Source organism: Delphinus delphis, chromosome 9 (assembly GCF_949987515.2).
Source record: "Delphinus delphis chromosome 9, mDelDel1.2, whole genome shotgun sequence".
NCBI classification, from domain to species: Eukaryota; Metazoa; Chordata; class Mammalia; order Artiodactyla; family Delphinidae; genus Delphinus; species Delphinus delphis.
The window spans coordinates 56915773-56930921 of NC_082691.1; the positions used below are offsets into that span (position 1 = coordinate 56915773).

General features: G+C 42.9%; 2 long non-coding RNA genes across 3 annotated transcripts in view; both read right to left on the reverse strand.

Moving 5' to 3' along the window:
* Nucleotides 1–9175, reverse strand: part of LOC132431076 (uncharacterized) — a 35846-nt gene extending 26671 nt beyond the window's left edge. The window contains exons 1-2 of one of the 2 annotated variants that reach the window (XR_009520620.1): nt 8383–9175; nt 4265–4479 (exon numbers count right to left, since the gene is read on the reverse strand). This is a non-coding gene — a long non-coding RNA (uncharacterized lncRNA). Of the gene's footprint in view, nt 1–4264; nt 5006–8382 lie in introns of those variants that run through there. The other variant, XR_009520621.1, reaches the window with a different exon arrangement.
* A 6-nt stretch (nt 9176–9181) lies between these two features.
* LOC132431079 (uncharacterized) overlaps nt 9182–15149 on the reverse strand; it is a 43103-nt gene continuing 37135 nt past the window's right edge. The window contains exon 3 of the long non-coding RNA XR_009520624.1: nt 9182–9625. This is a non-coding gene — a long non-coding RNA (uncharacterized lncRNA). The remainder of the gene's footprint in view (nt 9626–15149) is intronic.

Below are 15149 nucleotides of genomic sequence, written 5' to 3' on the forward strand. Positions count from 1 at the left end.
CCAGGGAGGGCAGGTAGTGCATCTGAGGGCTCACACGCAGGCCCAGAAAAGCAAACTAGAGTGACATAATGGGTACCAAATGCTGGCAAATGGATAGACGAAGTCATAGATGCTTCCACCCAATCATAAAGAGTAAGTTTGGATTTAAGAGAAATGACATCATCAGAAGCATTCCAGGAAAAGAAGTCCTGGAAAATGTAACTGAAATATAGATAGAATAAAAGCTAACGTTAGGATAAATAAAAATAGACTACACATATGCAAATGATAAGAGAAAGAGGAAAATAACCCTAGCTGAAGTAGGGAAAGCATGCCAAGACACACTAAACATTACAGCTTACTTTCTCACAAACGAGCTGGGCCTTATTTATGAGTAGAGTGTCAAAATAATTCCTTGTGACGTGAGATGGGATGGAGGCAGTGACAAGGAATCATAGAAAGTATACCAGTTATCTTAGGGAATTAAGAGGTACAAATTATAATACTAGGTAGAGGGCTTCCCTGGTGGCGCAGTGGTTGAGAGTCCACCTGCCGATGCAGGGGACACGGGTTCGTGCCCCGGTCCAGGAAGATCCCACATGCCACCCAGAGCGGCTGTCCAGAGCCTGTGCTCCGCAATGGGAGGGGCCCCAACAGTGAGAGACCCGCGTATCGCAAAAAAAAAAAAAAAAAAAAAGAAAAAAAAATATATAATACTAGGTAGAAAATAAATATGATACAAGGGTGAAATGTACGGTACAGGGAATGTAGCCAACATTTTATAGCTATAAATGGAGTATAATCTATAAAAATTTTGAATCACTGTTGTACACCTGAAACTAATATAATATTGTAAATCAAATATTCCTCAATAAAAAATTAAAATAAAATAAAATAAAATGAGCACCACACACACATGAAATTATCCTATGTATCTTGAGGTCCTAACACATGTCCAGGTACTTGTTCAGTGTCTTAAAATCCTGATAGATGATAGGGTATGAAGGATGACAGTAACACAAGTGTCATAGTGAAACTGTGGTATAGACCTTTAGGGGCATGACAGAATAGATTAAAAATCAACAGGTAGGGACTTCACTGGTGGCGCAGTGGTTAGAATCCGCCTGCCAATGCAGGGGACATGGGTTCGAGCCCTGGTCTGGGAAAATCCCACTTGCCGCGGAGCAACTAAGCCCATGAGCCACAACTACTGAGCCTGCGCTCTAGAGGCACGAGTCACAAATACTGAGCCCGCGTGCCACAACTACTGAAGCCCGCACGCCTAGAACCTGTGCTCCACAACAAGAGAAGCCACCACAATGAGAAGCTCGCACACCACGACAAAGAGTAGCCCTCACTCGTAGCAACTAGAGAAAGCCCGCATGCAACAATGAACACCTAACGCAGCCAAAAATAAATAAATAAATAAAAACCAACAGGCAACTCAAAAGGAGGACAACAAAGGACAACCTAATTGTTATTTTGCCAAGGAAAACCTAAACAAAAAATAGCTATGAACTACAAATACCGTCTATCACTAAAGAAATAGGAGGACAAAAAAGTCTTAAGCCAAGACTTTAAACTAAATACACTTAGATAAAATAAAGCTAATTACATTATACTATTTTTCTCCTTTTACTACAAAGTGGTATTTGGTAACCACTGGACTTTATGACCCCTGAACGTCTTCCTATTCCCAAGATTCTCTGATCCTGCCCTATTTTGTTAAAGCAGTTTGTGTTTTGTGGGAGGCATAAGCTGAAGAAACTGTTAGGGTTAAGAGCAGATTTAAATTTAATTAATAACCAGCCAGGAGATTGACTTGCCATTGATCACCACTAAAAAATCCCATTAGGAGGGGGAAAATTGGTCTCCTCAGCAAAAAGAAAGAGTAAACATACTGGCCACACCCTCATCTGTAGCAGCCCCCTTCACCATGTTTGTGCCACGTGAACTTAACTTCCTTTGGCGACAGCTCTTTAGACCACACTTAGCACCTGATCCCAGTGTAATCAATGTCCGGACTAGTTAGAAGTTTAGGGGGTGTCCTGGTGCGAGAAACATTGTCCAAACAGGGGTGGTGATGGCTCAACAGATTCTTGCTCTTTTTGAGAATCTGACTATGATATTTACATGGAGAGAATTTAGTTCCTGATTGTTCTGATGGTGTACTGTCGTGAAGCTGGAGACTTCCCGCTACCAAAAGAGGCAGCAGCTCTCTCAGTGGCCCAGTTCTGCAATGTGGCTTTGTGAGTGGTTCCTGAAAGCCTAACCTTGAGTCTTTCTTTTCCCCTCCTAATGACTTAATACCCCATTTAATATCTGTAACAAATCCTTTCCTGCTTTAACTGGTTAGAGGGGATTCTGTTCTCTGAAACTGGCCCCTGACTGATACAAATGTAAGTCCTGCATTAAAAGCATTATAACCTTTTGGGGATATAGGCATATAAACAAATCACTGAGGATATGCTATGATTCATGTACATAGAGAGTATACCAGGTGCATAAGGAGTGAGTGCCTAAACTTGAGGGTGCCAAGGAAAGATTCACAGGGAAGGTAGCACTGTAACTTGAAAACTATGTATGGGAGGTTAGCAGAAGGACAAGGAGAGGAGGGCATTCTACACCAAGGAAATGGCAAAGGTATAGAAGATGAGAGAGTAGGGGTAGAGAGTTGAGTTTAGGGACAAGAACGAGAACAGAGGCTGGTCAGGCTGCAGGTGCAGGTGTGTTAGAGCTGTGAGAAGCTTCAAAAATGATCTAGTGTAGTCCATTTATTTTATACATCCAAAAACTGAAGCCAGAGAAATGAAATGACCAGCTCAAGACCAAACACTAACTTTACTATCCATGCTAGAGCACAGGCCTTCTAACTCCCAGGCCAGTGTCTTTCCAGGTAGCATACATGGATTCCTAAATCATCCTGTGGTGGTGAATCTTAACAAACAACAGACTTTAGAAAGCAGGTGAGTGACAAAATGTCTACAGATCAAGAAAGATAAGGGAGTTGGGAAGGGTGAGTACCTCTGTGAGCACCCCGCGCCACAGCGGCAAGAGCTGTGTCTGACTTCACTGCCCCACGTGCCCCACAGCCCATCTCAGGGGACGCCTGTGTGGCACATTCCTGTCACCGCAGCCCTTTGCCTACTGCATGCTTCCAGTGGTCCCATGTGGGTCAGTAGTCGTGGCTCTGTCCCATAAACCAAAGACCACTTGGTACCCTGATCACTGGACATAAAGAAAGAAGAAGAGTGTAGGTAGATTTGCTCCAATCTGTGACTGCTCTTGGAAAAATATTCCAGGGATCATGCTCTCTCCTTAATCCTCCACGTCCAATATCCGTCTATCTCTCTCTTTACCATCTATCCATCTGTCCATCCATCCACCCCTCCCACCACTTATCTGTCAGTGTTTCTACATATCTGTTTATTCATGTATCTATAGCTATAAGGTCAAATACTCATCCAGGGCTTACCCTATGTCAGGCAGTTCTCCTAGTGCGTTACAGAAATTAATTCAGTCCTTGTAATCCTGACAACAGCCCTGCGATGTGGGTATTTTCTCCCCATTTTACAGATGAGGAAATTAGAGAGGTTAAGTAACTTGCCCAAGTTAACATAACTTATATCTGTCTGCCTACCTTCGTGTTCACACCCCTTCTCCTTCCTTGAAGGGTAACTTCCCATCCTATTGATGACCAAGTTTGTTGGTTCTATTTCCTAATTATCTCTCAATCTGTCTCCTTTTAATTTAGTTCCAGCTTCCTCCCCAGCCACCCAGCCAGCCCCGATTTTGGATGATTGTCACTCTCCCCGCGAATCACTCTGGTTTCAACCTCCACTTCCTTTTCCTCCGTGCCTCACGAATGTTTCCCTGGCACAGGCAGAGGGATCTTTCTAAATGATGTTTCTCAAGACCCTAGACACGTTCAAACATCATAGTTGAGAACCTCTGTTAGAAAAAACATGCAGGGACTTCCGTGGTGGTCCAGTGGTTAAGACTCCATGCTTCCACTGCAGGGGGCCCGGGATTGATCCCTGGGAGAGGAACTAAGATCCCGCGTGCCATAAGGCGTGGCCAAAAACCACCACCAACAAACATACATATGAGCATCTCTCTCAAACCTGCTTAAAACCCTAAAATGAGTTGGTGAATTCAACGAACATTTGTTACGCCTTCCCAAGTCAGCCACTGGGCTAGGTGGTGGGGAGGTAGCAGTAAGTAAGCCCCATCCTCATGAAGCTTGCTGTCTAGAGGGGATGACAGATGTGGAACAAATACTCACAGAAGTGTTCAGTGCTTCACAGAAGTGCGGGCAGGGGCACCAGAGCCTGCGGGTCCAGAAACCGCACCCTGCAGGATCTGAAATTTCAGCCACAACGTGAAGGACGAGCGGGAGTCAGCTGGGCCGCGTGGCTGAGTGGGCAGCAGAGACAGGCTGAGCATCCTGGTCAGAAAGGACGGGCACGGTTCTCAGTGAGGAGAAGGGCACGGTGAGTCCTGCAATCAGGAGAAGCAGGTGAGGCCGGGCCGGGGAAAGCGGCAGGCGTTGGGGTCTGGTGTGCCACGGAGCAGGGTACTGGTCTTCCTCCCAGGGCAAATAAAGGTTGTCTTTTTTTTTAGAAATCAACTTTATTGAGGTATAATTTAAAAACAGTAAAATGCCCCCATGTTCAAAGTGTACAGTTCAATGAGCAGCCAGCACCACTATCAAGACACAGCATGTTTCTTTCACTCAGAAAGTTGCCCCATGCTCCTTTGCAGTTAGCCCCCCTCCTCTGGCAACCACTGCTCTGCTTTCTCTTTTAGTCTGGATTAGTTTCACCTGTTCTGGAACTCAAATGAAGAGATTTAAGAACAGCCGTGATCCCTCAGAACAGATTGGAGGCAGCAAGAATGGATGAGAGAGAGCCATTAGCAGGCTTCGGTAGTATCCAGGCAGGAGCTGGACTGTGCAGGTGACAGCAGGCATGGAGAAGAGGGGAAGACACGACACGTTACTGAGGCAGTTAGGATGGAATCCAGTTCCTCGGCCTGTCCTCCAAGCCCCTGGACCCCTGAGCCCAAGCCTGTCCTTCCTACCATAAAGGCCACACACACTGTGCTCCAGCCACGGAGAGCTACTCCCCACTCCCAGGGCCGACCAAGGTCCTCCGTACATCCAAGCCTTTGCACCGCGCTGTCACCGTTCCTCAAAAGCCTCCTTTCTCCCTTCTGGTATAGTTCCGATACCCATTCATGATCTAGCCTGACCTCTTCTGGGAAACATTTCCTAGCTCCACCTGGCAGACTGATTATTTCTTTCTCTACCATCTCTAAGATCTTGTTATAATTTGTACAAGTACTTGTGTGTCTTAATCCCCCACTAGACTGGAAGCTCCTTAAAGATAGGAGCTCTGTCCTCATCATCTTTGGGTGGCCCATCAAAAAATATCTGTCAAATGGATGGGTGCTCTGCTTAGCGATTCAGCGTGGTTTTCCCCTCCCTCCCTCCCTCCCTTCCTCTCTCTCTTTCTCTCCAGAGGCTGCTGTGAAATGAAAATAAGCACTGGGTGATAACTATAAGAAAACAGGTAGAAATTTATTCCCACAACCAGGCTGATTGGAAACGAAAGTAGTGATTCAAGTTAACTGATGTGTTTAAATTCTACTTGTCTGTGGCAGGACTCTGCCGTCTGATCAGAAGCACCATTTTTGCTGCACTGTCATATTTATAGCATAGAGAAGACGCAGGCACATAACTGTGGGGAGTTTGCTTCTTGCACTCCTGTTCCACTAGAAGCCCGCTCAATCTGACCCAGTCTCGCATTCTGGATTAAACCTTGCAATGACCAGCTGACCGTTTCCTGTAAGACTCTCCCTGTAAGGTCTTACGTGGCCATGCTTGGGGCATCTCTGGCTCCTGGTTCCTGACTGGGTCTGGAAGTGACTGCAAGAGTGGACCCGCTGTCTGATGCTCCAGGTCCTCTGGGTGGGGGGGATACAGTTCCATAAGGAGAGCATCTGTGATCACTTACTTGAGATGGTAGAAGGAAATGACACTCTCTTTTGCTAATTCCCCCCCCCCCCCACTTATGCTGACTTTTAAGCAAATCCCATTATTTTCTTAGAACAGAGCTGCCAGGCTGAGTTAGGAAGTAGATTATTGCAAGTCATGTTTTGAATAACTGGTGGCTCCTTTTTTCTAATTATTAAACTGTCCTTCAAAATAAAAGAAAACCAAAAGCTGATTTACTTATGTGATGAAGAAGCCCTCCAGTATTTCATATTTCAGCCCTTTGACTTTCATTGTTTTAATCAAAAAAAGGTAAAACTGGGCTTCCCTGGTGGTGCAGTGGTTGGGAGTCCGCCTGCCGATGCAGGGGACATGGGTTCGTGCCCCGGTCTGGGAAGATCCCACATGCCGCGGAGCGGCTAGGCCCGTGAGCCATGGCCGCTGAGCCTGTGCGTCCGGAGCCTGTGCTACGCAACGGGAGAGGCCACAACAGTGAGAGGCCCGCGTACCGCAAAAAAAAAAAAAAAGGTAAAACTTTTAGCACCAACACCATTTGAAATGTGTCCATATTTTCTACATAAAGTATGCCCGTTGCTGAGGAATAACAATAAATAAGACTGTTAACATGTCCTAACAAAATGGTGAGACAGAAAAGTAAATAATTTCCACGTCACGTCATATATATATATATATATATATATATATATATATATGTAAGGAACCAAGTAATAACAAAATGGACAACGGTCTATGGAGAAAGCAGACAGCGAATCTTCATAAGAGAACTGATATTAAAGTAGGGTTTTGAAGGCTAAATAAAGTTCAGGCAAATAAGAGGCAGAAATGTATTCCAAGAGGGAAAATAACACATGCAAATCATGAAACAGTATTTTGAGTGTGTGCAAACACTGGCCATTCAGGTTTGCTGGTGTGTATATGTTGAGGTTGGAGGCTGGAGGAGAGAGGTGACATCAGAGCTTGTGGCCAAGAGCAGACTCTGACCCCAGGACACCTGGATTCAAGTCCCAGCTCTGCCACTTACAATCATGTAAAGTGGAGCAAAACTCTTAACCTCTCTTTGCTTCACTTTTATTATCTGTGAAGAGGTGGATAAAAAAATAATACCTCCACCAAAGGATTTTTATGAACATTAAATGAAATAACTAACAAAACACGAAGTACTACGTCTTCTAGAATGAGGGAAGCTTTTCATAAATATCGTTTCTTATGGAGGTAGGAAATGAGAATTTGAGGTTGGCAAGGGCCAGATCAAGAAAAGCTGTGGATATAGAGAACAGACTGGTGGTTGCCGGTGGGGAGAGGGAAGGGGGGAAGGGTCATATGGCAGTGGGGGATTAAGGGGTACAAACTATTATGTAGAAAATAAACTGTGGGGATGTATTGTGCAGCACAGACAGTATAGCCAGTGTTTTGTGATGGCTATGAATGGAGTATAACCTTTAAAGGTTGTGAATCACTGTGTGCACGCCTGTAACTTATATAATATTGTACATAAATTATACTTCTATTTAAAAAAAGAAAAGAAAAGAAAAGAAAATCTGTGCAAACCACACTAAGGGAAACACTGAAATGTTTCAATCCAGGGTGTGGGGAGGTAGATCTGCACCTGGGCAGCCGTGTGGACAGAGAGAAGGTGGAGTGAGAGCAGAGTGGAGGCTATTTCAATGGTTCAGGCAAGACTGAGAAGGCCTGAGTCCACATGGCGGCAGTGGGGATGGGGGCACGGGGGAAAGGAATGGATTTGAAAGATATTAAGGGGGTAAAATTGATGGAAATTGGTGACCACTTAGATGTCAGAAGAAAGAGATTGGTAAATGTCTAGGATCATATATAGGATCTGGCGTGGGTGACTTGGGTGATAGAGAAGCCAGCAACCAAGGTCATGAAAGAGAAGGGAACTGTGGTTTGGGGGGTTGTTAGTTTGCCAGCATGGAGATAAACAATGGGTTCAGTGTTCGGCCCAATGACTTTAAGGCACCAAAGACTCTGAGATGGGAACGAGATAGACAGGGGAGTGGCTAAAGGTGGGTAAAGTGTCAAAGGAAGATATTTATTCATTTATTTGCTGCCTTTATTTGTGTATTTGGGCAGAGTAAAATATTTCCTTACTGCCCTCAGCCATGCACCTTTCGTTCAAGGAGAGCATTGTCACACTATGGAAGCAGCAGAGAGAGACCCCCCACATGTTTCCAGCAGGAAGGAAGAAGCCAGAAAAGAGGAGGCTGAAGATGGAGGAGTGAGGGTGATCGTTGGGGGCAGTGTGAGCCGGGAGACTGAGATCCATCCCCTGCCATCCTCAGCAGGGCCTTGGGTCCTTATAGGCTTCTGGGGACAGAATCGACAGGAAAGTCTTGCCAGAGAAATGAACGTGCCAATTATTCAGTTACCTGCAATTACGAAAATTGGTGTGATAGGTGGTACTTCCGAGAGGAGGCTTGGGGAGGCTGTAAGTCAGAAATGAGACAAATTAGTTGAGCTCTTAGGTGAGAATCTGATTGACCTCTTCCTTCATGAAACTGAGCTCGGGCCATCCCATACGTCTCCTTTTAGGAGAACTGATTTGCAACTGATAGGCTCGGAACAGCAAATGCATGGTCTGCAATTGCAGAGCTGGGAGGCTGGAGCGCTCTTCCGCCTGCAGAGGAAGTCGTCCAACCTCCTTGACCTGCTCTTGCCTGCTGACCGCAAGGAAACTTGTGGAAATGTCTTCTTCCCTGAAAAGTGGGAAGAGCTCCCATATACCCAACACTTCTGTTCCCATTAGAGAACAGCCTGGCCAACTGCAGCATATTACATTATGGATGATTGTATGTTCTTTAAACATAATTATGCAGATTATGTTAATATGTTAGACTCTGAATTCTTTTTAAAAAGAAAAAGACAGTAGCATCTTTGTATCTCACAGTTATTTGCTTATCTACCTTTATGAAGCTTGTCATATCATATATTGATTTCATATATATATGAAATATCATATTGATTTCTTTCATATTTCTTTCATATATCATATTGATTTCTTTTCTTTTCACATTAATTATCCCTACTCTTCAGTAAATTTTTCAAAAGCAAAAACCAAGTGCTATTCACCTTCTTGTTCTCAGCGCCCAGCATGGGACCACCCATACTGACCAAGTCAAATTATTCCATGAGTACATAGAGAACAGACTTGTGGTTGCCAAGGGGGAGAGGATTGGGGGAGGGATGGAGTGGGAGTTTGGGATTAGCAGATGTAAGCTATTACATACAGAATGGATAAACAACAAGGTCCTACTGTATAGCACAAAGAACTATATTCAATATCCTGTGATAAACCATAATGGAAAAGAATATTAAGAAAGAATGCATATATATGTATAACTGGATCACTTTTCTCTATAGCAAAAATTAACACAACACTGTAAATCAACTATACTTCAATAAAAGAATTATTAAAAAAAATTATTCTGGGCTTCCCTGGTGGCGCAGTGGTTGAGAGTCCGTCTGCCGATGCAGGGGACAACGGTTCGTGCCCCAGTCCGGGAGGATCCCACATGCCGCGGAGCGGCTGGGCCCGTGAGCAATGGCCGAGCCAGCGCGTCTGGAGCCTGTACTCCACAACGGGAGAGGCCACAGCAGTGAGAGGCCCTCGTACTGCAAAAAAAAAAATTATTCCATGAGTGCAATTACTTGGGGTGGGAGGGAGTGGAGGAGAACACCAGTATGTAAACACAGGCTATAACTATACACTGAGAAACATGTATATCAGCAAAATATCAGAAGTGCATTTGCAGTTAAATCATAATAAATGAAATGTATTATATATTTTCATCACCATAAAGTTCTGTCCATTAGGAATTTTTCAACTTTTTATTTTGAAATAATTTTAACATACAGAAAATATAGTTGCAAAAACAGTACAGAGAATTCACATATAGCATTCAAACTGTTTTTCCAAATGTTAATATCCTACGTAACCATGGTACCATTATAAAAATCAGGAAATTAGCATTGGTATAATACTAAATTAAACATTGTATTTGAATTCCACCCATTCCTTTTTCTGACCCAAGATCCAATCCAAGACCCCACATTGCATTTAGTTGTCATGTCTTCTTAGTCTCCTCCAATCTGTGATCATTCCATAGTCTTTCCTTATCTTTCTTGACCTTAACACTTTTGAAGAGTACTGGTCAGTGATTTTGTAGAATGCCTCTCATTTTGGTTTTGATGTGTAATGTGATTAGATCGAGGTTACACACTTTGGGGAAGACTACCATAGAAGTGAAGTACCTTTCTTGGTGCATAGAATCAGGGACACATCATGTCCAGATGTCTTATGACCAGTGATGTTAACCTTTGATTGCTTAGTTAAGGGGATGTCTGCTGGATTTTTCTACTGTAAACTTACCCAATATCTTGGATGAGATACTTTGAGACTATGCTTATATACTGTTTTTCCTCAAGTTTTCACTCACCGATTTTAGCATCCCTTGGTGGATCCTTCCTCCAATGTTGATTTTTTCTATTTCCTTAATTTCTTTTACCTTTTAAACTGGTATTCTTTGTAAGAAAGACTTGTCCCTTCTCCTTTTAAAAGTCAATTATGGGACTTCCCTGGTGGCTCAGTAGTTAGGAATCCACCTGCCAATGCAGGGGACAGGGTTTGAGCCCTGGTCCGGGAAGATCCCACATCCCACATGCCACAAAGCAACTAAGCCCGTGCGTCACAACTACTGAGCCTGTGTGCCACAACTACTGAAGGCTGCGTGCCTAGAGCCCGAGCTCCGCAACAAGAGAAGCCACCGTAGTAAGAAGCCCGCGCACTGCAAGGAAGAGTAGCCCCTGCTCACCGCAACTAGAGAAAGCCCGCGCGCGCAGCAATGAAGACCCAACTCAGCCGAAAAAAAATACATTAAAAAAAAAAGTTAAGGGCTTCCCTGGTGGCGCAGTGGTTGAGAGTCCGCCTGCCGATGTAGGGGACACGGGTTCGTGCCCCGGTCGGGGAAGATCCCACATGCTGCAGAGCGGCTGGGCCCGTGAGCCATGGCCACTGAGCCTGCGCGTCTGGAGCCTGTGCTCCACAACGGGAGAGGCCACAACAGTGAGAGGCCCGTGTACCGAAAAAAAAAAAAAAAAAGTTAATTACTTAATTACTATCAGCAAAAATTCATTTTATTTTATAGATTATAATCAATTCGACATGATTTAGTTTATTGCTCAAATTGTTCCATCTTTGCTGTCTGGGAACCTCTTCTAGCTGGCTTTTGTATCTTTTTGAGAGGCCCCCCCATCCTTTTTCAAGCAGTTCCTTAATTTTTCTCAGTATAAAATATTCCAAGCTCATTTTGTATTTTTCCTGCACAAGCCCTGGAATCAACCACTTCTCCAAGAAAGCTTGGCTCCTTACATTGGAAAATGGTTATTGATAAACTAAGACCTGGGTGTTAAGTTTTGATGGAAGTCTTTTACATGCCTCCTTAACCAGGAAATTGTGACTGTATGTTAAATTTTAACCTTTTCGTTATGATCCAGGGTCATTATTGCCTATATCAGTTGTTGAAGTGATAAAATAATGACCTCAAGAATTATTGATGTTAGCAGGAATGTTAATTGGTGCAACTACTATGGAAAACAGTAAGGCAGTTCCTTAAAGAACTAAAAATAGAGGTACTATATGATCCAGTAATCCCACTCCTGGGCATATATCTGGAAAAGACAAATACTCTACTTGGAAAAGATACATGCACCCCAATGTTCATAGCAACACTATTTATAATAGGCAAGACATGGAAGCAACCTAAGTGTCCCTCAACAGATGAATGGTTAAAGAAGATATGGTGTATATATATATATACAATAGAATATCACTCAGCCATAAAAAAAGAATGAAATATTGTCGTTTGCAACAACATGGATGGACCTAGAGATTATCATACTAAGTGAAGTCATAGAAAAATAATTATTATATGATTCCACACTCATACGTGGAATCTAAAAAATAATACAAATGAATCAATTTATAAAACAGAAACAGACCCATGAATATCGAAGACAAAATTATGGTTACCAAAGGGGGAGGGATAAGTCAGGAGTATGGGATTAACAGATACACACCACTATATATAAAATAGATAAGCTACAAGGATTTACTGTATAACATAGAGAACAATATTCAATATCTTGTAATAATCTATAATGGAAAGTAATCTGAAATATATATATATATAACATATATAACTGAATCACTTTGATGTTTACCTGAAACTAACAAAGTATTGTCAATCAACTATACTTCAATAAAAAAGAAAAATTATTGAAATAGATAAGGCTATTGGCCTTGACAGTAAGTGACTCCTGAGCCTTTTTGGCTACTACGATGTCATTGCTCCTAGGCCCTCTTAGCAGAGATAGGAAATGTATGTATATAGGTACATACATAGTGTTCAGTTTGGTAGTGCTAAATATAGTCACATTGTTGTGAAACAGATCTCCAGAAATTTTTCATCTTGCCAAATTGAAACTCTGCACACATTAAACAATAACTGTCCATTCCCCCTCCCTCCAGCCCCTGGTAGCCATCATTCTACGTTCTGTTTCTATGAATTTGAGTACTTTAGATCCCTTATATAAATAGAATCATACAGTATTTGTCTTTTTGTGACCAGCTTATTTCACAGAGCATAATGTCCTCAAGGTTCATCTGTGTTGTACCATGTGACAGGATTTCCTTTTCAAGGCATAACATCCCATTTTAAGGAACAATATTCTGCTGCATATATACAGCACATTTTCTTTTTCATTTATCTGTCGATGGACATTTGGGTTGCCTCCATTTCTTTGCTCTTGTGAATACTGCTGCTGTGAACACGGGTGTACAATTTCTTCTTAAGACCTCGCTCTTGATTCTTTTGGATAAATACCCAGGAGTGGAATTGCTGGATCATGTGGTAGTTCTATTTTTATTTTTTGAGGAACCTCCATACGGTTTTCCAAGATGAAATTCCTGATTCCTGTCTTTCCCTTATCTCTGTATCCCATCAGCCACCCACTGCTGTGAATTTTATTACTTGTTATCATTAGAAAATTTGTTCTTTTATTCCAGGGAGACATGCTCTGTCTTTCACACATGCTAATGGATAAAGTTTGGCTGGAATCAGGGTTGGGACTAGGGTGAGTAAAGCACTCAGATGCAAAAATTTTAAGAGGGTAGTCAAAAAACTCAGTCATCAAGACAAAACAATGAAATATTTAAAAAATCAAAATCAGTGCCAAAAAATCCATTATGAACAAATGTCAAAATTTCAAATAAAGAAGTGCCTTGCAGAGGCATATTGGAGCTTGAGGCAAAAGGAAAACTCAGTAATGCTGATCCTATCTTTATTTGAAATTTTGTGTTGAAATATTATCTGTCTTTGCACCCAAGATGAGTCCCTCACTTGCCTCACCCTAGTCCTGGCCCTGGCTGGGATACTTCTCGATTGTTTATGATAATTATCCCAGATTTGCTTGTTGGTTTTTTTTTTCCGTTACGCGGGCTTCTCACTGTTGTGGCCTCTCCCGTCGCAGAGCACGGGCTCCGGACGCGCAGGCTCAGCGGCCATGGCTCACGGGCCCAGCCGCTCCGCGGCATGTGGGATCTTCCCGGACCGGGGCACGAACCCGTGTCCCCTGCATCGGCAGGCGGACTCTCAACCACTGCGCCACCAGGGAAGCCCCCAGATTTGCTTTTATGTTTAGAAAATGCTGAGGACAGTAAGCTGCCTTTTGTTTATTACACCATCTTTGCCACTTTTCACACTCCTCTTTTAGTGAATGCTTTATTCATACTTAACCACTGGGAGCTCGCTAAATATTCTTTGCTTTTTCATGTTTCTGCCTTGTGCCTGCTGCTTGGTATGTCCTTCTCCCACTTAATAAATGCCTAGTCATTCATCGGACCCAGCTTACCACCTCCTATCTGAGCTATCTTTCACATCCCCAGTTAGAATTTACTAGTCACTTCCTCCTTCTGCTTATGCAACAGCGTCAAGCACATTCCATTGTTTCTATTAATTTACTGGTGTTTAAGAAGAACAAAAACATTTGGTTTAAATTGACTCCAGGATACCATTAGGGAGAGAATTGTCATTACCTCCTCTTTGAAGACACAGCCATTTTTACTTAGATGTTAAAGGCAGGGTGACTCCATGATGTTGGAGGATTGGGGGATAGACACATTTTATGTCCCAATGGACTGCGAGTTCCCTGAGAGCAGGGACCATGTCTTTTCCATCCTCAGTACTGAGTAGGCATGCAGTGGGCTTTCAATAGCATTTGAATAGAACTTGGACTCAGTGTGCTAACACTGTTTATATCAGCCTAACCCCACTGGTTGTTGGTGGTAGATGTTGGTCAGTGGAACAAAAGAAACAAAACGTCGCTATTAAGAGCTGTTTGAAAGACAAATCCTTAAAACAAAACAAAAACCTAAGAACTATGTGGAAAAATAACCAAATGTAAACTCAGTGATAGAAATATAGTTAGTGGTGAGATATATGACCCCTGCAGCAGAGAAACAGGTCTGGAAGCCAAAGGGGTACGAGACTGCTTAAGGAGAAGCTGCCAATCTGTGCTGGCTCTCCCTGGACAGCAGCAGAGTTCATTTGCGGTGAAAGGCTTTGGGGGCATATGAAAGTAACCACTGCACTGTTTTCAGTGGAATTCTTAGGATCAGAAACCTATTCCTTGGAGGAAAAAAGAGGTTAGCAGAGCTATTTTTTCTCTTTTCCTGAGAAGCCACTGGCTGAAAAGAGAGAAAGAAAGAAAGAAAAAAAGAAAAAAGAAAGAAAGAAAGAGGAAGGAAGGAATGAAGGAGCGAAGGAAGGGGGGGAGGGGTGGAAAAATAAGTTAGTTGATTAAAGATCCTTGTAAAAATGCTAATGATAGACCTCCTGGAAAGGAAACTAATGGGTATTACCACTGAGAGAGCTCTTACCTATGAAAACTTTTTAGCAGGATATACCTGGTCAGTCTAGGATGGCTTATGATAAACACACCTGGAATCTATGGATTTATGAGGCACGGCTCCTTGGAAGGTGACATGTAAACTATGTAACTATGTGAGTATAAAATTGAGATGTTTCATGACCCAAGTTGTTGTTTGTGCTTTAGTGATGACAGCATACATTGCTTAAAG